This window comes from Oncorhynchus masou, chromosome 25, assembly GCF_036934945.1.
Source record: "Oncorhynchus masou masou isolate Uvic2021 chromosome 25, UVic_Omas_1.1, whole genome shotgun sequence".
Lineage (NCBI taxonomy): Eukaryota > Metazoa > Chordata > Actinopteri > Salmoniformes > Salmonidae > Oncorhynchus > Oncorhynchus masou.
Genome location: NC_088236.1, coordinates 16,217,051 through 16,244,631, shown reverse-complemented (window position 1 = coordinate 16,244,631; position 27,581 = coordinate 16,217,051). Strand labels below are relative to the sequence as shown.

The window sequence follows — 27,581 nt, the reverse complement described above, 5'->3', positions numbered from 1 at the left end:
TCGACTTGGCCAAGGGTTTCGACTCTGTCAATCACCGCATTCTTATTGGCAGACTCAACGGCCTTGGCTTCTCAAATGACTGCCTCGCCTGTTTTACCAATTACTTCTCAGAGAGAGTTTAGTGTGTCAAATCAGAGGGCTTGTTGTCCGGACCTCTGCCAGTCTCTATGGGGGTGCCACAGGGTTCAATTGTCGGGCCGACTCTTTTCTCTGTATATATCAATGATGTCGCTCTTGCTGCTGGTGAATCTCTGATCCACCTCTACGCAGACGACACCATTCTGTATACATCTCGCCCTTTGGACACTGTGCTACCAAACCTCCAAATGAGCTTCAGTGCCATACAACACTCATTCCGTTGCCTCCAACTGCTTTTAAATGCTAATAAAACTAAGTGCATGCTCTTCAACCGATTGCTGCCCGCACCCGCCCACCCGACTAGAATCACTACTCTGGACGGTTCTGATTTAGAATATGTAGACAACTACAAATACCTAGGTTTCTGGTTAGACTGTAAACTCTCCTATCAGACTCACATTAAGCATCTCCAATCCAAAATGAACTCTAAAATCAGCTTCCTATTTCGCAACAACGCCTCCATCACTCATGCTGCCAAACATACCCTTGTAAAACTGACTATCCTAACGATACTTGACTTCGGCGATGTCATTTACAAAATAGCCTCCAACACTCTACTCAGCAAATGTAGATCTAGTCTATCACAGTGCCATCCGTTTTGTCACCAAAGCCCCATATACTACCCACCACTGCGAACTCTATGCTCTCGTTGGCTGGCCCTCACTACATATGTTGCCAAACCCACTGGCTCCAGGTCATCTATAAAGCTATGCTAGGTAAAGCCCCACCTTATCTCAGCTCACTGGTCAGCATAGCAACTCCCACCCGTAGCATGCACTCCATCAAGTATATTTCATTGGTCATCCCCAAAGCCAACACTTCCTTTGGCCGCCTCTCCTTCCAGTTCTCTGCTGCCAATGACTGGAACGAATTGCAAAAATATCTGAAGCTGTAGTCTTATATCTCCCTCACTAACTTTAAGCATCAGCTGTCAGAGCAGCTTACCGATCACTGTACCTGTACACAGCCAATCTGTAAATAGCACACCCAACTACCTCATCCCAATATTGTTACTTATGCTCTTGCTCTTTTGCACCCCAGTGTCTCTACTTGCACATCATCTGCACATCTATCACTCCAGTGTTAATGCTAAATTGTAATTATTTCACCTTTATGGCCTATTTATTGCCTTACCTCCCTACTCTTCTACATTTGCACACACTGTACATATATTTTTCTATTATGTTATTGGCTGTATGTTTGTTTATGTGTAACTCTTTGTATTTGTTTTTATCACACTGATTTGCTTTATCTTGGCCAGGTCACAGTTGTAAATGAGAACTTGTTCTCAACTGGCCTACCTTTTTAAATAAAGGTGAAATATATCATTTGTTTTAAATAATAATACATGGGTATATACAGTGCATTCGGAACGTATGCAGACCCCTTCCCCTTTTCCACATGTTGTTATGTTACAGCCTTATTCTAAAATTGATTAAATGAATACACAATACCCTATAATGACCCCATTAAAACATAAATACCTTATTTAAAAGCAAAAACCAAGCCATGAGGTCGAAGGAATTGTCCGTAGAGCTCCGAGACAGGATTGTGTCGAGGCCCAGATCTGGAGAAGAGTACCAAAATATTTCTGCAGCATTGAAGGTCCCCAAGAACACAGTGGCTTCCATCATTCTGAAATGGAAGAAGTTTAGAACCACCAAGACTCTCCTAGAGCTGGCCACCAGGCCAAACTGAGCAATCGGTGGAGAAGGGCCTTGGTCAGGGAAGTGTCAAAGAACCCAATGGTCACCCTGACAGAGATCCAGAGTTCCCCTGTGGAGATGGGAGAATCTTCCAGAAGGACAACCATCTCGGCAGCACTCCACCAATCATGGCTTTATGATAAAGTCGCCAGACAGAAGTCACTCCTCAGTAAAAAGTCACAGGACAGCCCACTTGGATTTTGCCAAAAGGCACCAAAGGCCTCTCAGACAATGAGAAACAAGATTCTCTGGTCTGTTGAAACTAAGATTGAACTCATTGGCCTGAATGCCAAGGTTCACTTCTGGAGGAAACATTGCACAATCCCTAAGGTGACACATGGTGGTGGTAGCATCATGCTATGGTGATGTTTTTCTTTGGCGGGGACTGGGAGACTAGTCAGGATCGAGGGAAAGATGAACGGAGCAAAGTAGAGAAATCCTTGATGAAAACCTGCTCCAGAGCGCTCAGGACCTCAGACCTGGGCAAAGGTTTACCTTCCAACAGGGCAACGACCCTAAGCACACAGCCAAGACAACGCAGGAGTCTTTATGTCCTTGAGTGGCCTAGCCAGAGCCCGGACTTGAGCACGATCGAACATCTCTGGAGAGACCTGAAAATGGCTGTGCAGCGACGCTCCCCATCCAACCTGACAGAGCGTGAAAGGATCTGCAGAGACGAATAGGAGAAACTCCCCAAATACAGGTGTGCCAAGCTTGTAGCGTCATACCCAAGAAAACTCTAGGCTGTAATCGCTGCCAAAGGTGCTTCAACAAAGTACTGAAGAAAGGTTTGGAATACTTATGTAAATGTGATATCAGTTGTTTTTATTTTTAATACACTTGTTTTTGCTTTGTCATTATGGGGTATTGTGTGTAAATTGATGGGAAAAAAACAATACAATACATTTTAGAATAAAGCTGTAACGTAACAAAATGTGGAAAAGGTCAGAGGGCATCTCTGTAGGTGGAGAGGTGGAGTTTGTAGGCCTCAGCGTGGACAGTGAGCCTAGACTTCCTGCTCAGGTGCTCCAAGTGGCGGCCAGCTTTCTTCAGGGCGCGGAGCTTAGCGGTAAACCAGGGAGAGGAGCAGGAAACGTAAAGTTTGGAGTGGTGCAGCTAGTTCATCAGGTGAGTTGGTCAAGGGGCAGAACAGAGCAGATGGCATCAGAGAGTTGGACGGGGTCAACAACTTTGATGTTGTGTAAGGAGATGAGGCTTTTGTCAGTGTTGTAGGGTGAGTATGAGGTAAGAGAGAAAGGAAGGATCTTGTGGTCAGACAGTGGGAACAGGGAGGGGGAAATATGAGTTAGGTTGTGGCCAACAGACCAGACTAGGTCTAGTATGTGTGCCTTGATGCGAGTGGGAAATTACCCATGTTGGGTAATTCAGTTAAGAACAGCAATGAAATCAGAGGCAAGTTTTAAGTTTGAGTCCACCTGAATATTCATATCGCCAAGAAAAAGTAAGAGGGGCGAGAGTGAGACAGAAATTTTGAGCAGTTCAGATAGTTCAGACAGGAATGATTCATTAGCTTTAGGAGGATGGTACCATGAGAATAGTGGCCATGGAGCAAGATGATTTATAGGCAAATGAGGAAGACAGTAGGGAGATACTTTGTAGTTACACAGTACAACAAGGCCGCCACCACGGACGGTGGAGTGTGGGTGACACAAGCATGCATAACGAGTGGGAGTAGGTTGGTTAAAACTTGTTAAGGATAGGGGGCGGTATTTCCCCTTTAGATGAATTGCGTGCCCATAGCGAACTGCATAAAAATCTGTTCTAAATTGCTAATATATGCATATTATTATTATTATTGTTATTGGATAGGAAACACTTTGAAGCTTCTAAAACCGTTTTGTCTGTGAGTATAACAGAACTCACCGGGCAGGCAATCTTTCAAACTAGTTTTGGAATCCTGAAAGTTGGGGCAACTTTGACGTCATCGCCCCCTCCCTTCCCAACAAGTTATGGATCTGGAAACACTTCCTATGTCTTCCACTAGATGTCCTCATTCAGTAGAACGTTGAATGGTGCATATGGTGAACTTTGACCTAATGGGGTGAGAAAACGTAAGTGTCGCAAAGATTATCATGTGCGTGAAAGGCGAGCTTGGGAAAGAGAGCTTCCTTTGTTCCAATCAGCCTCAGACGAAAATGGATGCCCCGGTTGGAATGCCATTCGTTTTGTACGTTTATAACATCCTGAAGATTGATTCTGCACTTAGTTTGACCAGTTTCGTCGACCTGTAATCGTCGATATGTAATTTGGAAGTTTTGATGCGCAATTATTCTGGACCAGAAGTAATTTTTGGGGCATTTGAGCTGAAAGTGTTAGCAGATGTTACTACATGGACACTAGAATTGAACATTATGAAACAAAACGATGTATTGTTGAAGTAGGACTCCTTCCACTACATTCTGATCGAAGACCATCAAAGGTAAGGGAATATTTACGTTGTAATTTTGTATTTCTGTTGACTCCAACATAGCGGAGAAATATTGTTACGTCTGAGCACCATCTCAGATTATTGCATGGTAAACTAATTCCGTAACATTAAAAAAAAATGTGACACAGCGGTTGCATTAAGAACCAGTGTATCTTTCTAACTATATGTAGAACATGTATCTTTAGTCAAAGTTTATGAGTATTTCTGTTATCTGGCGTGGCTTTCTATAATTTCGCCGGATATTTTGGAGAATTTTCTGAACATGACGTCAATGTAAACCGAGATTTATGGATATAAAATGCATGTTATCGAACAAAACATAAATGTACTGTGTAACATGTCATATTACTGTCCTCTGATGAAGATTTTCAAAAGGTTAGTGAATGATTTTTCTTTTAATCCTGCGTTTGTGATTGTATCTTTTGTTCGACAAAATGGCTGCATATTGTCTGTGTTTTTGTGGTGGTTTAACATAAATATGTGCTATGTTTTCGCTGTAAAACATTTTAAAAATCTGACACGCTGGCTAGATGAACAAGGTGTTTCTTTCATTTGAGGTATTGGACTTGTTAATGTGTGGAGGTTAAATATTTCTAAGAATATTTTTGCATTCCCTGCGCCACCGTTTGAGCTGAACGGGGGGGTGTAGTTCCCGCATGGGAACCTATAGGCACAACAGGTTTTAAGAGAAAATAAATTACCAGGTTGTTACCGAGTTTCAGTTAGGATGAGGAAGTATAGCTTGTTGTCAGATATTAGTTCATGGAGCAAGGGGGCTTTGTTGTTCATTGATCCAGTGTTGAGGAGAGAAAAGTTAGTATTGTGAGGCAGAGAGGTGAATTTATGGATAGTGGCAGGTTGAAGGGGGCATAGTTAGTCATGGTTTAAAGTACTAGATGATGTCTTGGGAGAAGGGCGGGGGCGAGACCAGAGAGAGTTAATGTTGCTACCAGTAACACAGTTCACAGATGAGTTGAGACGTGAGCCACCATGCAGGTAGCAGCATCTATGTAGGATGCATAATGGGTACATCAGAGTATCGCCGATAGTTATTATTCATGGGGGGAGTAATATTTGGTCTGGAAAAACAGGGAGGGGGAAACCATTGTAATCCAGGGCAGAGCATAAACAGCAGGAACAGTGAGTAGCAGTGGGCAGGAGCATGACAGTGATTTAAATCCAATAAAATGTCAGATTTATCCACACAGAAACCACCACAGTTGGCAAAGCAGAAAGCCAGAGCCCAACTAGCCTACTCTAGAACCCTCAGTCTGAAACACTACCTTTACCGGCCGAGCAGAAACAAAGGGAGAGTGGAGACCTAATGAGATTGATGTCTGAGGCTCACGCGATGACAAAAGAGTGGAAGCTGGGTTAGTAGAGCAAGAGCCAGGGAGAGAAGCGCTAAAGGGGAGAGGCTGTAGAGCTCGCCAGAGAATAAGCAGTGTGGAGGTGGGAGCTACACCAGGCCAAGGAATAGTCAAGGAGGGTAGGCAGATAGTGAGGTATGGAGGTATGGCAGGGAATTCCAACATACAGAAATTCCAAAGGTGAGTCAGGGCACCTGGAAGGCGAGCGATCGGAGGAATCCAGGCAGGTGATCACAGCAGCGCAGTCCAAACTCAGAGGTAGGCTAACAGCCAACTAGCAAGCAAAATAACAATAATAAGCCAAGGTTGTAAAAGGCACAAAACTCCAGTAGGCCTAAAAATTGACAAAACAGGCAGAAAAGTTGACAGAAAAACACTTTATTTGACGATGTTATTTAAGCCGGACAACGCTGGGCCAATTGTGTGCTGCCCTATGGGACTCCCAATCACGGCCAGTTGTGATATAGCCTGCAATTGAACCAGGGTCTGTAGTCAAATTAAATTTATTTATATAGCCCTTCGTACATCAGCTGATATCTCAAAGTGCTGTACAGAAACTCAGCCTAAAACCCCAAACAGCAAGCAATGCAGGTGTAGAAGCACGGTGGTTAGGAAAAACTCCCTATAAAGGCCAAAACCTAGGAAGAAACCGAGAGGAACCAGGCTATGTGGGGTGGCCAGTCCTCTTCTGGCTGTGCCGGGTAGAGATTATAACAGAACATGGCCAAGATGTTCAAATGTTCATAAATGACCAGCATGGTCGAATAATAATAACAAGGCAGAACAGTTGAAACTGGAGCAGCAGCACGGCCAGGTGGACTGGGGACAGCAAGGAGTCATCATGTCAGGTAGTCCTGGGGCATGGTCCTAGGGCTCAGGTCCTCCGAGAGAGAGAAAGAGAGAGAGGAGAGAATTAGAGAATGCACACTTAGATTCACACAGGACACCAAATTGGACAGGAGAAGTACTCCAGATATAACAAACTGACCCCAGCCCCCCGACACAAACTACTGCAGCATAAATACTGGAGGCTGAGACAGGAGGGGTCAGGAGACACTGTGGCCCCATCCGAGGACACCCCCGGGCAGGGCCAAACAGGAAGGATATAACCCCACCCACTTTTCCAAAGCACAGCCCCCACACCACTAGATGGATATCTTCAACCACCAACTTACCATCCTGAGACAAAGCTGAGTATAGCCCACAAAGATCTCCGCCATGGCACAACCCAAGGGGGGGCGCCAACCAAGACAGGAAGACCACATCAGTGAATCAACCCACTCAGGTGACGCACCCCTTCCAGGGACGGCATGAGAGATCCCCAGTAAGCCAGTGACTCAGCCCCTGTTATAGGGTTAGAGGCAGAGAATCCCAGTGGAAAGAGGGGAACCGGCCAGGCAGAGACAGCAAGGGCGGTTCGTTGCTCCAGAACCTTTCCGTTCACCTTCCCACTCCTGGGCCAGACTACACTCAATCATATGACCCACTGAAGAGATGAGTCTTCAGTAAAGACTTAAAGGTTGAGACCGAGTTTGCGTCTCTGACATGGGTAGGCAGACCATTCCATAAAAATGGAGCTCTATAGGAGAAAGCCCTGCCTCCAGCTGTTTGCTTAGAAATTCTAGGGACAATTAGGAGGCCTGCGTCTTGTGACCGTAGCGTACGGGTAGGTATGTACGGCAGGACCAAATCAGAGAGATAGGTAGGAGCAAGCCCATGTAATGCTTTGTAGGTTAGCAGTAAAACCTTGAAATCAGCCCTTGCTTTGACAGGAAGCCAGTGTAGGGAGGCTAGCACTGGAGTAATATGATCAAATATTTGGGTTCTAGTCAGGATTCTAGCAGCCGTATTTAGCACTAACTGAAGTTTATTTAGTGCTTTATCCGGGAAGCCGGAAAGTAGAGCATTGCAGTAGTCTAACCTAGAAGTGACAAATGCATGGATTAATTTTTCTGCATCATTTTTGGACAGAAAGTTTCTGATTTTTGCAATGTTACGTAGATGGAAAAAAGCTGTCCTTGAAATGATCTTGATATGTTCTTCAAAAGAGAGATCAGGGTCCAGAGTAACGCCGAGGTCCTTCACAGTTCTATTTGAGACGACTGTACAACCATTAAGATTAATTGTCAGATTCAACAGAAGATCTCTTTGTTTCTTGGGACCGAGAACAAGCATCTCTAGCACTGTGATGTCAAGTGACACCTCTAGCACTGTGATGCAGTGCCTAAGACCACTGCACCACTCGGGAGCCATTAAAACCTCTTGAAACTCTGGGGGCGCAATTTCATTTTTGGATGAAAAACGTTCCCGTTTTAAGCAAGATATTTTGTCACAAAAAGATGCTCGACTGTGCATATAATTGATAGCTTTGGAAAGACAACACTCTGAATTTTCCAGAACTGCAAAGATATTGTCTGTGGGTGCCCTAGAACTGGAGCTACAGGCAAAACCAAGATGAAACGGCAACCAGGAAATGAGCAGGATTTTTGAGGCTCTGTTTTCCATTGTCTCCTTATATGGCTGTGAATGCGAGAGGAATGAGCCTGCCCTATCTATCGTTCCCCAAGGTGTCTGCAGCATTGTGACGTATTTGTAGGCATATCATTGGAAGATTGACCATAAAAGACTACATTTTCCAGGTGTCCGCCCGGTGTCCTCCGTCGAAATTGGTGAGTCATTTTCAGCTGCTGGTATTTTTCCATGGGATTCTGAGGGGAAAGCAGGCTTCCACGAACGGCATATCAATGAAGAGATATGTGAAAAAACACCTTGAGGATTGATTCTAAACAACGTTTGCCATGTTTCGGTCGATATTATGTAGTTAATTCGGAAAAAGTTTGACGTTTTGGTGACTGAATTTTCGGTTCGTTTCGGTAGCCAAATGTGATGTACAAAACGGAGCGATTTCTCGTACACAAAGATTCTTTCAGGAAAAACGGAACATTTGCTATGTAACTGAGAGTCTCCTCATTGAAAACATCCGAAGCTCTTCCAAGGTAAATTATTTTATTTATTTGGTTATCTGGTTTTTGTGAAAATGTTGCGTGCTAAATGCTACGCAAAATGCTAAGCTAGCCTGCAATACTCTTACACAAATGCTTGATTTGCTATGGTTCAAAAGCATATTTTGAAAATCTGAGATGACAGTGTTGTTAAGAAAAGGCTAAGCTTGAGAGCAGGCATATTATTTTCATTTCATTTGCGATTTTCAGAAATCGTTAACGTTGCGTTATACTAATGAGACAGAGGCTGTATTCACGATCCCGGATCCGGGATGGGTAGTATCAAGAGGTTAACGAAAAACAGCTGAAGAACGAACAAAACAAAGCTAATGAGTAAACTGTTACTAAACAACTACCGGAGAGAAGCGGCAGTCAAGCACGACACCAGCAAATACTCTCGCCCAGGTATTACATCGCTGCTCAGGGAAACGTGCTAGCCTCAATGTGCGCTGCCTATGCAGTCACATATGGTATAATGGCACAGATACGAAAGGTGAGTCCTCTATCTCTGTGCTAACAGCTGAGAACTGCTAGCTAACTGGCTAGCAGAAAAAAAAACAGTCAACACCTTCAGGAGTACAGACCCCCCCCCCCCCAAAAAAAAAAATCTACTGATTTCCCTCTAGTGGTGCAAGTAAGAACTGACTAAAATGCGCAGTCAAAGAAGAGAATAATTATTCTGTCAAGGACGGTTTTTCTTCGGAAATAGATGCATACTAAGACAAAAGAAACTTGACAGTGTGTAAATGATAACACATTAGGGCAGGCGATGAAGAAATGGAATCAAACGGCAGAAGTGAATGCTGGAGAGAAAAAAATCAACTATGAATTGAGCAAAAGCTGTGGCTGTGTGCATTAAGGGAAATAGACGCCTGGCTCAAATAGACGCCTGTCTCTAATAAGCATATTTTGTGTTCAGTGTTTTATGCAAATAAACGCCCAAGCTATTAATTGAAGTTGTACAGTGTGTGACAATATAACTAACCCTTCCAATAAAGGTTAAATCCGCAAAAATATTTTTAAAAATCACATTCCACCTGAGGAACTATAGCAGAGAGTAATCATCTTTAACTTTAAATTCCACCTGACATGATAGATCGACCACAGCCCTCGTTTCACACCCCGTTTCCACCTTGTTTGGGCCCCTCATTAGGGATCCTATTCAGGGGCCCTCCTAAATCACCATGGTAACAGAGCATACACTGCAACTCTGCACGTCTCGCTCCCTCAACAGCTGTTGCAGAGATAGGTGAAGGGGGTTTGAAAGAAGCGAGAAGAAAAGGAGGTATGAATTATGGATGTGTCGCGAAGCAAACAGAAAGATGTGGATGGGGGTGAATGTTTGATGGGCGAGAGTGAAACAATGAAGGTAGAGAGAGGTCATCAGGAGAGATGAAGGTCAGAGGTCAAAGTAGTGACCAGTCTCCAACATCGCACCTCATCTCGATGGATAGCAGCCTATCAAAGCATATTAAATATGGAAGGCTAACTCTATGATAGAACACATTTTAATTTCTAGCATCACACATTACAAACTGAGTAGGCTACTCCAAAACTCATCTTTAAATGTCAGGATTCAGCATCATCTTTGAAAAGCATAACAAAGAGTGTTAGCCCCATCTATGAGTGTGTGTTAGACCAAGCACCTTGAAACCCTCCCAGTCCACAGCACTGCTTCACTGGGGTATTGCCTACTATTAATGGCCATGCCTGTAAGCCAAACTCACCTCGCTCCTCTGTTTCTCTGCTTTCCACCTTCAAAACGTCACAGGACGACGCTCTGATAACAGATTTTTTTTTTTACTTGAAACCATTCAAATTAAAATAGGAACAACTTTGGTTGATTTCCAAAGATAAAAAAGTGTGTTACTTTTGGTTGAGTTCCTTCAACAATCAAATCTTCCCTGAGGAGAGGACAAGTAGAGCATATCTGGGCCCGACATACAGAGGGAGAGAAAGGGAGGTAGAAGATGGTAAAAAGAACTCTAGAGGTAAAGGGAGAAAGAACAGAGGGAGATAGGGCAACCCCAGTTTTAACTTCTCTCGGATCACATTAGGGCTGTCCCCAACTAAAACAAATGTTAGCCGACCAAGAGTCGCCTGTTCTCTTGACCATTCTTTTGGTCAAAATTTTTCAATTTGTATTTTTACATATAATGGACACATCCTATGTGTTTTAATCAAATCAACTGTATGCACTGAGCTTGTCTGATGCATTAAGCAAACTGTTTGATGAAATAATTAAGACACACAAATGACTAGAGGAAGTCCGACCGCAATTTATTTGATTGTGCCGGGTCTGGCTCAGACTTGCTGCACTGTGTTAATTAAGAAAAAGAGACGTGTGACTGTGACTAACACCCGTTCTCTCTCCTCTCTGCTGCAGCAACCGCCGCAGAACCAGAACTGCAACAACCACCGCAGCGTGTATCACGCTGCCCGTGTTGCTGAAGCTGCAACGTAATTACAGCCATTTCTGAATTAAAAGTTATGCTTATCAAAATCCCTAATTCGTTTCGGAAAAATATTCCCTATTTCCTTGCTCTCTTTACGTGACACACTTATGCATGTCATGCATGTAACAAATCGGGCCTGACCTATAGCATATCAGAATCAGATCAATAAATTTGTTATAACAAACTCTGTACACCTTAACATATGTGACAGCAAAATGGATGCAGAGGACGTGACAAATAAACTTGAAATGGGGAAATGTTTACTGGTTGCTCAGGATGTAAAGGGAAAGTCAGATGTGTGGAATACATTTGATTTGTACTGGAAATCAAGAAAAATAAGTTAAGGATCCAGCGCTGAGTGCATATCATGCGTGCTGAACAGGTGCTGATAGATTAAAATATAATTTTTCTGACCGCTTGGAACAATGTAAACAACAATGTAAATTATAAGCATACCAGAGAGTCTGTTGTAAAGTTTTTTGTCGTGAAGCTTTTATTACAGCAAAGACTAAAAACAGTCGAATTTGTGAATGCAATTTCAGAAATGGTACGGTTTAGGCCTATTCGTTTTTTACGCTAATTATTCAATGGTTGCTTTGTTATTTTAAATCTAAAATTCATGATTTCATTTCAAATATGCTGTGTGATGATATGAGTAACTGTTTGATACAGTAGCCTATATACTGTAAGTATTGAAATAGGCCTAAGTTACAGGGTGGCAGTGGTTAGAGCTTCAGGCCAGTAACCAGAAGGTTGCTAGATCAAATCCCCGAGCTAAATAGGTAAACATATGTCGTTCTGCCCCTGAATAAGGCAGTTAAACCACTGTTCCTAGGCTGTCATTGTAAATAAGAATTTGTTCTTAACTGACTTGTCTGGTTAAATGAAGATTAAATAGAAAAGCTAAACAGGATGCGCTCTTAGGCCTACAGCTTGGTGTTTATACTTATTTAAATGAGATACACTACGTGACCAAAAGTATGTGGACAGCTACTTACTAAGCCTAGTAATGATAATGACATTACTTATTATAATGATCATAATAATAATTGTAATATCAATAAGGAGATAAAGGGAAAAGGAGGATTATTATTATTAAAAATTCAATTTCCTGACAATTTGGAACAGTGTAAACACTAAATAAATTATTAATAATACCAGAGAGGCTGGTCTAACAAACAAAACGTGTAACGTCTTTATTACAGCATAGCAAAGATTAAAAAGACGGATTTGTGACATTGTTTACTTGACATGTTGTTGCGTGACGATTGGTGCTCACGGAATCATTAGGCTAATAAACAAATATTGAAACAGGCAACAGAAGCAGGATCTGTCTTATTTCTGTAGATATATATGGATGATTTATACAGCCATGCACATTTAACAGGTAGGCTACTGATTATAGACCTAATTAAATTGGGGTCCAACTCTCCTCACTTTACTTGTCTCTTAAGTCCGCTGCTGCCTCTGCAACATTGTTCTCAACACCAATATGCTGGTTAACTTTGCTATTATGCACATATCAACATGCTCTAGGAAAAGGCACCAATTCAACAGCGCACTGATGTGTTTCAGAACCGTGGACAGTGACCACCCATCCAACGCGGGAGAAAGCGCATTTGTTATAAAATAATATTATGTTTATTAGTGTTGTATCACTCTTATGTAATACAACCATATACAATTTCAGGAGCACATGTCTTAGACTGATGGACTGTGCCATCCCCATAGCCTCCACAATGGATCAGTCCACCATGATACTTCTTTTACTGCTCGACTAAAGAAATCTCTGTCGATCAACAGGCTATCGACCAAACAATCGACTAGTCGACTAAATGAGGTCAGCCCTAGATCATATTGAGCATTTCTATTTACCTCTGTAACCATTAAAGATAGGACTCCTACTGTCCCTAACCCCATAGAGAAAGAGAGACGGAAACAGAGTTGGACTAAAAGAAAGAGGCATTACCACGTAGGAGCAATCACTGACTTCTCCTGCTGAGTCAAAGAGCTTTGTAGAAATGAAAAAAAGAGAGAAATTAAGAGTAGCAACGATTGGCTTGTTTGAAGAGAGAAAAAGCAAGGAGGAGAGATGGAGAGAGAACGTGTGTGTATAGGAGAGTGACAGAGAGAAAGTCAGAAGGTGAAAGAGCTAGAAGAGGCGCAAGCCCAGAGAGCTCTTTGTTCATTTCTGCATCATTCTCTCCTATTAGTTCGGCTCTTCAGGCTTTATTAGACTCCAGCAGTGTTTGGACAGCCGGAACACACACACACACACACACACACACACACACACACACACACACACACAGCTGAATAAAAACCTGAAGCGCTAATGGCGACAGGGGTAGGAGTATTTCCACTCCGCTTTTAAAACCGTACCCCACAACGGATTCACTCACCCAAAACTTAGACATTTTAAATGGGCTAGATTTAGGTTATTTGGCACACATCTTGACTTCCCATTTTACACCCATTTGTGTGTACGGACAGTCTACGTTCCCTACCCTTTTCAGGAGTCTAATGTGCCTTTAGAAAGTATTCATGCCTTTACTTACTACATCATTTGTTGTTGTAACGGTTTTCTTCTGGTTAAAGAGAGGCGGACCAAAATGCAGCATGGTTAGTTTTGTACACCTTTAATAAAGATGAAAATACAACAATCTACAAAACAAGAACCGTGAAAAAACCGAACCAGTCCAATCTGGTGCCACAAAGACAGGAACAATCACCCACATGAGACCTAAAGAATATGGCTGCCTAAATATGGTTCCCAATCAGAGACAACGATAAACACCTGCCTCTGGTTGAGAACCACTCCAGGCAACCATAGACTTACCTTAGAGTACTACTCTAACCACAATCCTATAACTACAAACAACCCCAGACAAAACAAACCACATAAATCCCCATGTCACACCCTGGCCTAACCAAAATAATAACAAAAACACAGAAATACTAAGGCCAGGGCGTGACAGTTGTGTTACAGCCGGAATTCAAAAATTGATTAAAAAAAATGTTTTCCCTCACTCATCTACACACAATAGTCCGTAATGACAAAGTGAAAACATGTTTTTAGAAATGTTTGCACATTTATTGAAAATAAAATACAGAAATAGACTATATATAAAAAAGTATGTGGACACCCTTTCAAATTAGCGGTTTGGTTATTTCAGCCACACCTGTTGCAGACAGGTTTTTAAAAACTAAAACACATCTCGATATACAAACATTGGCAGTAGAATGGCCTTCAACATAGCAACATCATAGGATGCCACCTTTCCAACAAGTCAGTTTCTCAAATGTCTTCCCTACTAGAGCTGCTCCGGTCATCAGTAAATGCTGTTATTGTGAAGTAGAAACGTCTAGGAGCAACAACAGTTCAGCCACGAAGTGGTAGGCCACACAAGCTCACAGAACTGGACCGCCGAGTGCTGGAGCGTGGTGCGTAAAAATCATCTGTCCTCACTATTGAGTTCCAAACTGCCTCTGGAAGCAACGTCAGTAGAACTGCTCATCGGAGCTTCATGAAATGAGTTTCCATGGCCGAGCAACAACACACAAGCCTAAGATCACCAAGCACAATGCCAAGTGTTGGCTGGAGTGGTGTAAAGCTCTCCGCCATTGGACTCTGCCATTGGACTCCGCCATTGTCAGTGGAAACACGATCTCTGAAGTGATCAAAACAAATTGTATTAGTCACATGTGCCAAATACAACAGGTGTATTCACCTTACAGTGAAATGTTTAGTTATGAGCCCCTACCAACAGTGCAGTTTAAAAAAAATACAGATAAGAATAAGCGATTAAAAAAACAAGTAATTAAAAAGGAGCAGTAAAAAATAACAATATATACAGGGGGGTGCCAGTACAGAGTCAAGTGTGGGGACACTGATGAATCACACTTCACTATCTGGCAGTCCAATTTACGAATCTGTGTTTGGCAGATGCCAGGAAGATGCTACCTGCCCCAATGGACAGTGCCAACTGTAAAGTTTGGTGGAGAAAGCATAAAGATCTGGGGCTGTTTGACATGGTTCAGGCTAGGCCACTGAGTTCCAGTGAAGGGAATTCTTAATGCTACAGCATACAATGGCATTCTAGACAATTATATCCTTCCAACATTGTGGCAACAGTTTCAGCATGACAATGCCCCCATGCACAAAGTGAGGTCCATACAGAAATGGTCTGTCGAGATCGGTGTGGAAGAACTTCACTGGCCTGCAGAGAGCCCTGACCTCAACCCCATCGGACACCTTTGTGATGAAATGGAACAACGACTGCGGGCCTAATCGCCCAACACAAGTGCCCGACCTCACTAATGCTCTTGTGGCTGAAATGAAGAAAGTCCTCGCTGCAATGTTCCAACATCTAGTGTAAAGCCTTCCCAGAAGAGTGGAGGCTGTTATAGCAGCAATGTTCCAACATCTAGTGTGAAGCCTTCCCAGAAGAGTGGAGGCTGTTATAGCAGCAATGTTCCAACATCTAGTGGAAAGCCTTCCCAGAAGAGTGGAGGCTGTTAATACAGAATGTTCCAACATCTAGTGTGAAGCCTTCCCAGAAGAGTGGAGGCTGTTATAGCAGCAATGTTCCAACATCTAGTGGGAAGCCTTCCAGAGGAGTGGAGAATGTTATAGCAGCAATATTCCAACATCTAATGGGAAGCCTTCCCAGAAGAGTGGAAGCTGTTATTGCTGCAATGTTCCAAAATCTAGTGGGAAGCTTTCCCAGAAGAGTGGAGGCTGTTGTAGCAGCAATGTTCCAACGTCTAGTGGGAAGCCTTCCCAGAAGAGTGGAGACTGTTATAGCAGCAATGTTCCAACGTCTAGTGGGAAGCCTTCCCAGATGAGTGGAGGCTGTTGTAGCAGCAATGTTCCAACGTCTAGTGGGAAGCCTTCCCAGAAGAGTGGAGACTGTTATAGCAGCAATGTTCCAACGTCTAGTGGGAAGCCTTCCCAGAAGAGTGGAGGCTGTTATAGCAGCAATGTTCCAACATTGAGTCAACCAATGAGTCAATATATGTTAGAATGACTTTTGGAAGCGACTACAGCTGTGAGTCTTTCTGGGTAAGTCTCTCAGTGCTATGCACATCTGGCTAGTTGTAACATGTGCTGTTTGAAGGAGACCAAGGCACAGCGTAATTTGTGGTCATCATATTTATTGAATGAGAACCAGCAACAAAATAACAAAGTGACATCAAACCGAACATACCATTCCGTAGGCTACAAGAGCTGTACAAAAACAAGATCCCACGACATAGGTGGGAAAAAGGCAACCTAAGTATGATTCCCAATCAGAGACAACAATAGACAGCTGCCTAAAAAAAATAAAAAAAACATAGAATGCCCACCCCACATCACACCCTGACCTCACCAAATAGATAAATAAAAATGTCTCTCGAAGGTCAGGGCGTGACTCTTGTACAATATTTGCCCATTATTATTATTTTTTTTTATTCAAGCTCTGTCAAATTAGTTGTTAATCATCGCTAAACAACTATTTTCAAGTCTTGCCAGAGATGTCCAAGCAGATTTAAGTCAAAACTGTAACTCGGTCACTCAGGAACATTCACTGTCTTCTTAGTAAGAAACTACCAGTGTTGATTTGGCATTGTGTTTTAAGTTATTGTTCTGCTGAAAGGTGAATTCATCTCCCAGTGTCTGGAACAGACTGGACTAGGTTTTCCTGGACAAAAAGTGAATTGCTTCCTTCTTTTCACTCTGTCAATTACTCCGCCAACCCCGATGTCCTTGCCGTGTCTGAATGCTGGCTTAGGAAGGCCACCAATAATTCTGAGATTTCCATACCCAACTACAACATTTTCGGTCAAGATAGAACTGCAGGGGTGGCAGGGTAGCCTAGTGGTTAGAGAGCTGGACAAGCAACCAAAAGTGTTGCAAGTTCAAATCCCCGAGCTGACAAGGTACAAATCTGTCGTTCTTCCCCTGAACTGGCAGTTAACCCACTGTTCCTAGGCTGTCATTGAAAATAGGAATCTGTTCTTAACTGACTTGCCTTGTAAAATAAAAAAGAAGGGGGAGGAGTTGCAATCTACTCCAGAGATAGCCTGCAAAGTACTGTCATACTTTCCAGGTCTATACCCAAACAGTTTGAACTTCTAATTTAAAAAATGAACCTCTCCAGAAACAAGTCTCTCACTGTTGCCGCCTGCCATCGACCCTCCGCTCCCAGCTGTGTCCTGGACACCATTTGTCAATTGATCACCACCCATCTAGCTTCAGAGTTCATTCTGTTAGGTGTCCTGATCTGGGATATGCTTAACACCCCAGCAGTCCTACAATCTAAGCTAGATGCCCTCAATCTCACACAAATCATCAAGGAACCCACCAGGTACAAGCCTAAATCCGTAAACATGGGCACCCTCATAGACATTATCCTGAACAACCTCCAAATACACCTCCGATGTTTTCAATCAGGATTTCAGCGATCATTGCCTGTATCCGCAATGGGTCTGCGATCAAACGACCACCTCTCATCATTGTCAAACGCTCCCTAAAACACTTCTGCAAGCAGGCCTTTCTAATCGACCTGGCCCGGGTATCCTGGAAGGATATTGACCTCCTCCCGTCAATCGAGGATGCCCATGTTTACAGTCATTCTGTAAAAGTAATTTCTCACCATCTTAAATAAGCATGCCCTGTTCAAAAAAATGTAGGACTAAGAACAGATATAGCCCTTGGTTCACTCCAGAGCTGACTGCCCTTGAACAGCACAAAAACCTCCTGTGGCGGACTGCAAAAGCATCGAATAGTCCCCATGATATGCAACTGTTCAGGGAAGTCAGGAATCAATACACGCAGTGAGTCAGGAAAGCAAAGGCTAGCTTTTTCAAGCAGAAATTTGCATCCTGTAGCTCTAATTCCAAAAGGTTTTGGGACACTGTAAAGTCCATGGAGAAAAAGAGCACCTCCTCCCAGCTGCCCACTGCACTGAGGCTATGTAACACGGTCACCACAGATAAATCCATGATAATCGAACATTTCAATAAGCATTTCTCAACGGCTGGCCATGCCTTCCTCCTGGCTACTCCAACCCCGGCCAACAGCTCCGCCCCCCCGCAGGTACTCACCCAAGCCTCCCCAGCTTCTCCTTCACCCAAATGCAGACAGCAGATGTTCTGAAAGAGCTGCAAAACCTGGACCCGTACAAATCAGCTGGGATAGACAATCTGGACCCTCTCTTTCTAAAATTATCTGTTGCCATTGTTGCAACCCCTATTACCAGCATGTTCAACCTCTCTTTCGAATTTTCCAAGATCGGGGCGGCAGGGTAGCCTAGTGGTTAAAGCGTTAGGCTTGTAACCGGAAGGTTGCAAGTTCAAATCCCCGAGCTGACATGGTACAAGTCTCTGATTCTGCCCCTGAACAGGCAGTCAACCCACTGTTCCTAGGCCATCATTGAAAATAAGAATTTGTTCTTAACTGACTTGCCTAGTAAAATTTAAAAAATCTTAAAGATTGGAAATCTGCCACAGTCATCCTAGACACAAACTGTTACAGACCTCCATCCAGACCTCCATCCTGCCCTGCCTAAAGTCTTCGAAAGCAGAGTTAATAACTGACCATTTCAAAATGTCACCGTACCTTCTCCGCTGTGCCGGTCACAGGTGTACCTCAACCACGCTCAAGGTACTAAACGATATCATAACCGTCATCGATAAAAAACAGTCCGGTGCAGCTGTCTTCATTGACCTGGCCAAGGCTTTTGACTCTGTCAATCACTATATTCTTATCGGCAGACTAAATAGCCTTGGTTTTTCCAATGACTGCCTTGCCTTGTTCACCAACTACTTTGCAGACAAAGACAAATTGGAGGGCATGTTGCCCAGACCTCTGGCAGTCTCTATGGGGGTACCACAGGGTTCAATTCTCAGGCCGACTCTTTTCTCTGTATATATCAATGATGTCGCTCTTGCTGCGGGCGATTCCCTGATCCAACGCAATGCAGACGACACCATTCTGTATACTTCTGTCCCTTTCTTGGACACTGTGCTAACTAACCTCCAAACGAGCTTCAATGCCATACAACTCTGCTTCCGTGGCCTCCAACTGCTCTTAAACGCTAGTAAAACCAAATGCATGCTTTTCAACCGTTCGCTGCCCGCACCCGCCCACCCGACTAGCATCACCACCCTAGACGGTTCCGAACTAGAATATGTGGATAACTATAAATACCTAGGTGTCTGGCTAGACTGTAAACACTCCTTCCAGACTCATATTAAACATCTCCAATCCAAAATCAAATCAAGAATCGGCTTTCTATTTCGCAACAAAGCCTCCTTCTCTCACGCAGCCAAACTTACCCTAGTTAAACTGACTATCCTACCGATCCTCAACTTCGGCGATGTCCTCTACAATATAGCTTCCAATACTCTACACAGCAAACTGGATGCAGTCTATCAAAATGCCATCCGTTTTGTTACCAAATCACCTTATACCACCCACCACAGCGACCTGTATGCTCTAGTCTGCTGGCCCTTGCTACATATTTGTCGCCAGACCCACTGGCTCCAGGTAATCTATAAGTCTTTGCTAGGTAAAGCTCCGCATTATCTCAGTTCACTGGTCACGATAACAACACCCACCCGTAGCACACATTCCACCGGGTATATCTCACTGATCATCCCCAAAGCCAACACCTCATTTGGCCGCCTTTCCTTCCAGTTCTCTGCTGCCAGTGACTGGAATGAATTGCAAAAATTGCTGATGTTGGACACTTTTATTTCCCTCACCAACTTAAAACATCAACTATCTGAGCAGCTAACCGATCGCTGCAGCTGTACATAGTCCATCTGTATAGCCCGCCCAATCTACCTACCTCATCCCCATACTGTTTTTATTTCATTTACTTTTCTGCTCTTTTGCACACCAGTATCTCTACTTGCACATCATCATCTGCTCATTTATCACTCCAGTGTTAATCTGCTAAATTGTAATTATTTACTATTATGGCAGGGTAGCCTAGTTGGTTAGAGCGGTGGACTAGTAACCGGAAGGTTGCAAGTTCAAACCCCCGAGCTGACAATGTACAAATCTGTCGTTCTTCCCTTGAACAGGCAGTTAACCCACTGTTCCTAGGCCGTCATTGAAAATAAGAATTTGTTCTTAACTGACTTGCCTAGTTAAATAAAGGTAATAATAATTCCCTTACCTCCTTTTGCACACACTATATATATACTTTATTTTTTCTACTGTTTCATTTACTTGTTTATTGTGTTATTGGATTGTTTATTGTTTACTCCATGTGTAACTCTGTGTTGTTGTCTGTGTCACACTGCTTTGCTTTATCTTGGCCAGGTCGCAGTTGCAAATGAGAACTTACCTACCTGGTTAAAGTTCTCAACTAGCCTACCTGGTTAAATAAAGGTGAAATAAATAAAAATGTAAAAAAAATAAAAGGGTGCATCTCATGGAACTTATTGTAAGAGTAGGGATGTTAACCCTGGTGTCCTGGCTAAATTACTGATCTGGCCCTCATACCATCATATCTTACAATTTGGCTCATTCAACAGTACATTCTGCATTTGTTGCTTCTGTATTTTGCCTCTATAATCAAGTCATTTCTACAGTACATTCTGTATTTGACCTCAATAATCAAGTCATTGCCACAGTATATTCCGTGCTTGACCTCAAAAATGTAAAACAACAAGCCTACCAGCAGTGGCTAACAACACATCTCAGTGTGAGATAGAGAGAGCGGGGAAACAGAGAGTGTAATCGATGTGCACAGTAGCACCACCATAACCTTTCTAATTGCTGCATTAAATATTAAGGTGAATGGCTGCCAGCATCGCTACAGGCAACATTAAACTTTAACATGAAACGAGCTGAACTTCACTTCAGAGCACAACTCATCCCTCACTATCACCCACATGCACCTTTACAGATACAGGGGGATGGAGAAAGGGATGGAGGGAGAATAGGAGTCGACAGGAACGAGATAGATATAGAGGACAGGAGAAGGAGATGGAGGGAGGAAGGGGTAAGGAGATGGAGGGAGGAGGGGGAGATGGAGGAAAGGGGTATGAGATGGGGGAGGAGATGGAGGGAGGAGATGGAGGGAGGAAGAGGGAGGAGACGGAGGGAGGAAGGGGTAAGGAGATGGAGGGAGGACGGAAGATGGAGGAAAGGGGTAGGAGATGGGAGGAGGAGATGGAGGGAGGAAGGGGGAGGAGATGGAGGGAGGAAGGGGGAGGAGATGGAGGGAGGAAGGGGGAGGAGACGGAGGGAGGAAGGGGGAGGAGACGGAGGGAGGAAGGGGTAAGGAGATAAAGGGAGGAGGGGAAGATGGAGGAAAGGGGAGAGGGAGGAAGAGATGGAGGGAGGAAGGGGGTAAGGAAATGGAGGAAGGAAGGGGTAAGGAGATGGAAGAAGGAAGGGGTAAGGAGATGGAGGGAGGGAAGAGGAGATGTAGGGAGAAGGAGATGGAGAGAGGAAGGGGGGCAGTAGTTGGAGGACATCTCTGGTGCCATATTCCTCATTCTATCACTCCCCAACGCACCTTCACTCATAAAGGATGGAGAAGCAGAAGGATGTAGACAGGGGTAAATAAAGTGGTGAAGAGAATGAAGGGGAGGGGTGTAAGAACATGGGTATCACGCTGAAGGGGGAGTATTCATGATATGACCCAGTGGCAACAGTGTAGTAAGACCATTATAAAACTGTGTGCTAGAAGCAAACACACACAGAAACACACACAGACACACACACACACACACACACACACGCACACACATGCACACCTTGGTAGTAATTCAAAGAGTCCATCACAGAAAGTGTCAGTATTAAGTTCAAGACCTCAGACTCCTCTGATCAAGTCAGTAAAGTTTGAATGTTAGAACTCCTCCTTCTTTCAAACATGTGAGAAATAAATAGACTGGGTGAGAAGGGGGGGGGGTTGCCACAGTGGAATAGAACACAGACGGAGCTTTCCAAATATCAACCAAATTATATGGAAGGTGAAGAAATGAAGGGGGCTTGGAAATGAAAGGAGAAGGTCTTCTAGCAGTATTCAGTCTATTCCCACAGCTAAACTCAACCCAAATCAATTACTAGGGGTTAAAAGGAGGAGTATGGATGAGAGGATGAAAGGGGAGAGAAGACATTATTACATTTCGTTATAGTACAACGGTTTGATTTGTCTTATCTTAGCAATTTCTTCTTAGCTAGCTACATAGCCGTCCTTGTATCAACGACAATTGCATATTATCGTATTTCGTCGTCCTATCGTATCTGCCCAGCAGCTAGCTAAGCAGCTAGCTAACATCCACTGTCCACTAGCACTGTAGAAACTATTACACTCAACTGAACGACTCGATTAGCGTAGTGTCAGCTAGCTACATAGTTGTCTTCGCTGTCTTCGTATCCAAGATAATTGTGCAGTTTAGAGTGTGTAGACTTAGAGTGATTATCTTAATTTACCGAGGTTAGCTAGCCAGCTATTTGTCGTCCTTAACGTAGGAAATGCTGCTAGCTAGCTAGCTAGCCAACAGCTAGCCAACCTCTACCGAATTGAACTCCAACTACCCGGTCAACATTCCGCGTCGCTCCACAGGTAGTATCACATTTTTCATTTCACTTCATTACAGTACAACGGTTTGATTTGTTTGATCGTAGCTAGCCAGCTACATAGCCGTCTTTGTATCTAAGACAATTGTGTAGTCTAGAGCGATTTTCTAGGTTAGCTGGCCAGCTATTGTCGTTGTAGCTAGCCAGCTAAGAATAGCAGCACTGTAGTAACTATTACAGTACAACGGTTTGTTTTGTTTGATCGTAGCTAGCTAGCTACATAGCCGTCTTTGTATCTAAGACAATTGTGTAGCCTAGAGCGATTTTCTAGGTTAGCTGGCCAGCTATTGTCGTTCTCTTAACGTAGCTAGCCAGCTAGCCCCGAATAGCAGCACTGTAGTAACTATTACAGTACAACGGTTTGTTTTGTTTGATCGTAGCTAGCTAGCTACATAGCCGTCTTTGTATCTAAGTCAATTGTTTAGCCTAGAGCGATTTTCTAGGTTAGCTACATCGCAGCCACTACCAGCTAGCCTACTCCAGCAGTACTGTATCATTTCAATCATTTTAGTCTATAAGATTCTTGCTACGTAAGCTTAATTTTCTGAACATTCGAGACGTGTAGTCCACTTGTCATTCAATCTCCTTTGCATTAGCGTAGCCTCTTCTGTACCCTGTCAACTATGTGTCTATCTATCCCTGTTCTCTCCTCTCTGCACAGACCATACAAACGCTCCACACCGCGTGGCCGCGGCCACCTAATCTGGTGGTCCCAGCGCGCACGACCCACGTGGAGTTCCTGGTCTCCGGTAGCCTCTGGAACTGCCGATCTGCGGCCAACAAGGCAGAGTTCATCTCAGCCTATGCCTCCCTCCAGTCCCTCGACTTCCTGGCACTGACGGAAACATGGATCACCACAGATAACACTGCTACTCCTACTGCTCTCTCTTCGTCCGCCCACGTGTTCTCGCACACCCCGAGAGCTTCTGGTCAGCGGGGTGGTGGCACCGGGATCCTCATCTCTCCCAAGTGGTCATTCTCTCTCTCTCCCCTTACCCATCTATCTATCGCCTCCTTTGAATTCCATGCTGTCACAGTTACCAGCCCTTTCAAGCTTAACATCCTTATCATTTATCGCCCTCCAGGTTCCCTCGGAGAGTTCATCAATGAGCTTGATGCCTTGATAAGCTCCTTTCCTGAGGACGGCTCACCTCTCACAGTCCTGGGCGACTTTAACCTCCCCACGTCTACCTTTGACTCATTCCTCTCTGCCTCCTTCTTTCCACTCCTCTCCTCTTTTGACCTCACCCTCTCACCTTCCCCCCTACTCACAAGGCAGGCAATACGCTCGACCTCATCTTTACTAGATGCTGTTCTTCCACTAACCTCATTGCAACTCCCCTCCAAGTCTCCGACCACTACCTTGTATCCTTTTCCCTCTCGCTCTCATCCAACACTTCCCACACTGCCCCTACTCGGATGGTATCGCGCCGTCCCAACCTTCGCTCTCTCTCCCCCGCTACTCTCTCCTCTTCCATCCTATCATCTCTTCCCTCTGCTCATACCTTCTCCAACCTTTCTCCTGAGTCTGCCTCCTCAACCCTCCTCTCTTCCCTTTCTGCATCCTTTGACTCTCTATGTCCCCTATCCTCCAGGCCGGCTCGGTCCTCCCCTCCCGCTCCGTGGCTCGATGACTCATTGCGAGCTCACAGAACAGAGCTCCGGGCAGCCGAGCGGAAATGGAGGAAAACTCGCCTCCCTGCGGACCTGGCATCCTTTCACTCCCTCCTCTCTACATTTTCCTCCTCTGTCTCTGCTGCTAAAGCCACTTTCTACCACTCTAAATTCCAAGCATCTGCCTCTAACCCTAGGAAGCTCTTTGCCACCTTCTCCTCCCTCCTGAATCCTCCTCCCCCTCCCCCCTCCTCCCTCTCTGCAGATGACTTCGTCAACCATTTTGAAAAGAAGGTCGACGACATCCGATCCTCGTTTGCTAAGTCAAACGACACCGCTGGTTCTGCTCACACTGCCCTACCCTGTGCTCTGACCTCTTTCTCCCCTCTCTCTCCAGATGAAATCTCGCTTCTTGTGACGGCCGGCCGCCCAACAACCTGCCCGCTTGACCCTATCCCCTCCTCTCTTCTCCAGACCATTTCCGGGGACCTTCTCCCTTACCTCACCTCGCTCATCAACTCATCCCTGACCGCTGGCTACGTCCCTTCCGTCTTCAAGAGAGCGAGAGTTGCACCCCTTCTGAAAAAACCTACACTCGATCCCTCCGATGTCAACAACTACAGACCAGTATCCCTTCTTTCTTTTCTCTCCAAAACTCTTGAACGTGCCGTCCTTGGCCAGCTCTCCCACTATCTCTCTCAGAATGACCTTCTTGATCCAAATCAGTCAGGTTTCAAGACTAGTCATTCAACTGAGACTGCTCTTCTCTGTATCACGGAGGCGCTCCGCACTGCTAAAGCTAACTCTCTCTCCTCTGCTCTCATCCTTCTAGACCTATCGGCTGCCTTCGATACTGTGAACCATCAGATCCTCCTCTCCACCCTCTCCGAGTTGGGCATCTCCGGCGCGGCCCCACGCTTGGATTGCGTCCTACCTGACAGGTCGCTCCTACCAGGTGGCGTGGCGAGAATCTGTCTCCTCGCCACGCGCTCTCACCACTGGTGTCCCCCAGGGCTCTGTTCTAGGCCCTCTCCTATTCTCGCTATACACCAAGTCACTTGGCTCTGTCATAACCTCACATGGTCTCTCCTATCATTGCTATGCAGACGACACACAATTAATCTTCTCCTTTCCCCCTTCTGATGACCAGGTGGCGAATCGCATCTCTGCATGTCTGGCAGACATATCAGTGTGGATGACGGATCACCACCTCAAGCTGAACCTCGGCAAGACGGAGCTGCTCTTCCTCCCGGGGAAGGACTGCCCGTTCCATGATCTCGCCATCACGGTTGACAACTCCATTGTGTCCTCCTCCCAGAGCGCTAAGAACCTTGGCGTGATCCTGGACAACACCCTGTCGTTCTCAACCAACATCATGGCGGTGGCCCGTTCCTGTAGGTTCATGCTCTACAACATCCGCAGAGTACGACCCTGCCTCACACAGGAAGCGGCGCAGGTCCTAATCCAGGCACTTGTCATCTCCCGTCTGGATTACTGCAACTCGCTGTTGGCTGGGCTCCCTGCCTGTGCCATTAAACCCCTACAACTCATCCAGAACGCCGCAGCCCGTCTGGTGTTCAACCTTCCCAAGTTCTCTCACGTCACCCCGCTCCTCCGCTCTCTCCACTGGCTTCCAGTTGAAGCTCGCATCCGCTACAAGACCATGGTGCTTGCCTACGGAGCTGTGAGGGGAACGGCACCGCAGTACCTCCAGGCTCTGATCAGGCCCTACACCCAAGCAAGGGCACTGCGTTCATCCACCTCTGGCCTGCTCGCCTCCCTACCATTGAGGAAGTACAGTTCCCGCTCAGCCCAGTCAAAACTGTTCGCTGCTCTGGCCCCCAATGGTGGAACAAACTCCCTCACGACGCCAGGACAGCGGAGTCAATCACCACCTTCCGGAGACACCTGAAACCCCACCTCTTCAAGGAATACCTAGGATAATAAATGTAAGAGAGGGTAAGAGACTGGCATGGTCTAAAAATCTGTTGTCAGGGGAGGAGGTTAAGCTCTCATTGTCTGAGTATGACAGTGTACGGAAATGTAAAAAAAATGTATGAGTCAAGCTACAAAGTAACAATAATAAAATAAGCTTATCGTGGGTGTGGGTTTGAAAAGCCTGAATTCATAACAACATTTTGAACCACAATGTAGGGCTGGGCAGAATTCAGCATCTTACGATATGACGGTATTGATGCACAAACCGGTTTGGGTTTTTACTTTACCTTCTATAACAGTATTTCAATGTTTGGTTTGTTAAATGTGATACTGTGAGTGTAAAATCCATTTTTACACTTTACTCCGCTACAAGACATCTCTCTCTGCACTCTCTCCATGCCGCTTTCCACACAGACCTAGCCCCGACTCATTTCACTCAAGGAGCCCATTTGTTGTTCCTCGACCACGAGACACTTGGGTTCAGTCTGCATGGTCAATGCAGCACATGCAACAATGTTGATGACAACGAGGCTGTTTTCACTTAATATAAATACACTAGTGTTCTATAATTACACTATTAGTTTGTGTTTCTTACATCTAGTTTGTCTTTTCTTAGCAAGTTCGGCCTAAATCGTGTTAGCCACTATTGCTAATCGCTAGTTAGCTGGCTAGCTAGCTAATAAATATACTGAGTCAGAGAAAATTTAACTAGCTATACAGCCTGGTAAAACCACTGAGCAAATTTAGCAAAAACCTTTACTATTCCAAAATATAAAATATACATTTTTTGTAATTTTTATACCGTGATATAATATTTTGTCTTTATCACCCAGCCCTACCATAATGCATAACATTGACCAGTCCTGCATGTCAGCAACATCTCCACAAATGAACACATGGATCACAATACATGGCCTTGAACATGCAACACCAACTATGCCTATCCATCTATCTATTTCCATCCATTGAGGTTCATTACGATTCATTTATTGTTCACCTGGTAAGAAACAGACACTATCTGACAATAGCCTACACCTGTCTTCATCCCGATCCTAACCTTCATTGGCAGTTTTAATTGTAAAGCAAAAAGCCTCAATGGAACAATTAGGTCTAAGTGTATAACAATATATAACCCCTAATGAATCTTTACAAGTTGTGGAAAAAGTACTCAATTGTCATATTTGAGTATAAGTAAAGATACCTTATACCTTAGTAGAAAAGGACTCAAGTACAAGTGAAAGTCACTCCGTAAAATACTACTTATAAAACTCTCGTTTTAAATGTACTTAGGTAGAGTGGTGGGAAAAGTACTCAATTGTCA

General features: G+C 44.4%; 1 pseudogene; it reads right to left on the bottom strand.

Moving 5' to 3' along the window:
- LOC135513594 (F-box/LRR-repeat protein 17-like) overlaps nucleotides 1–27,581 on the bottom strand; it is a 558,551-nt pseudogene that overhangs the window by 449,530 nt on the left and 81,440 nt on the right.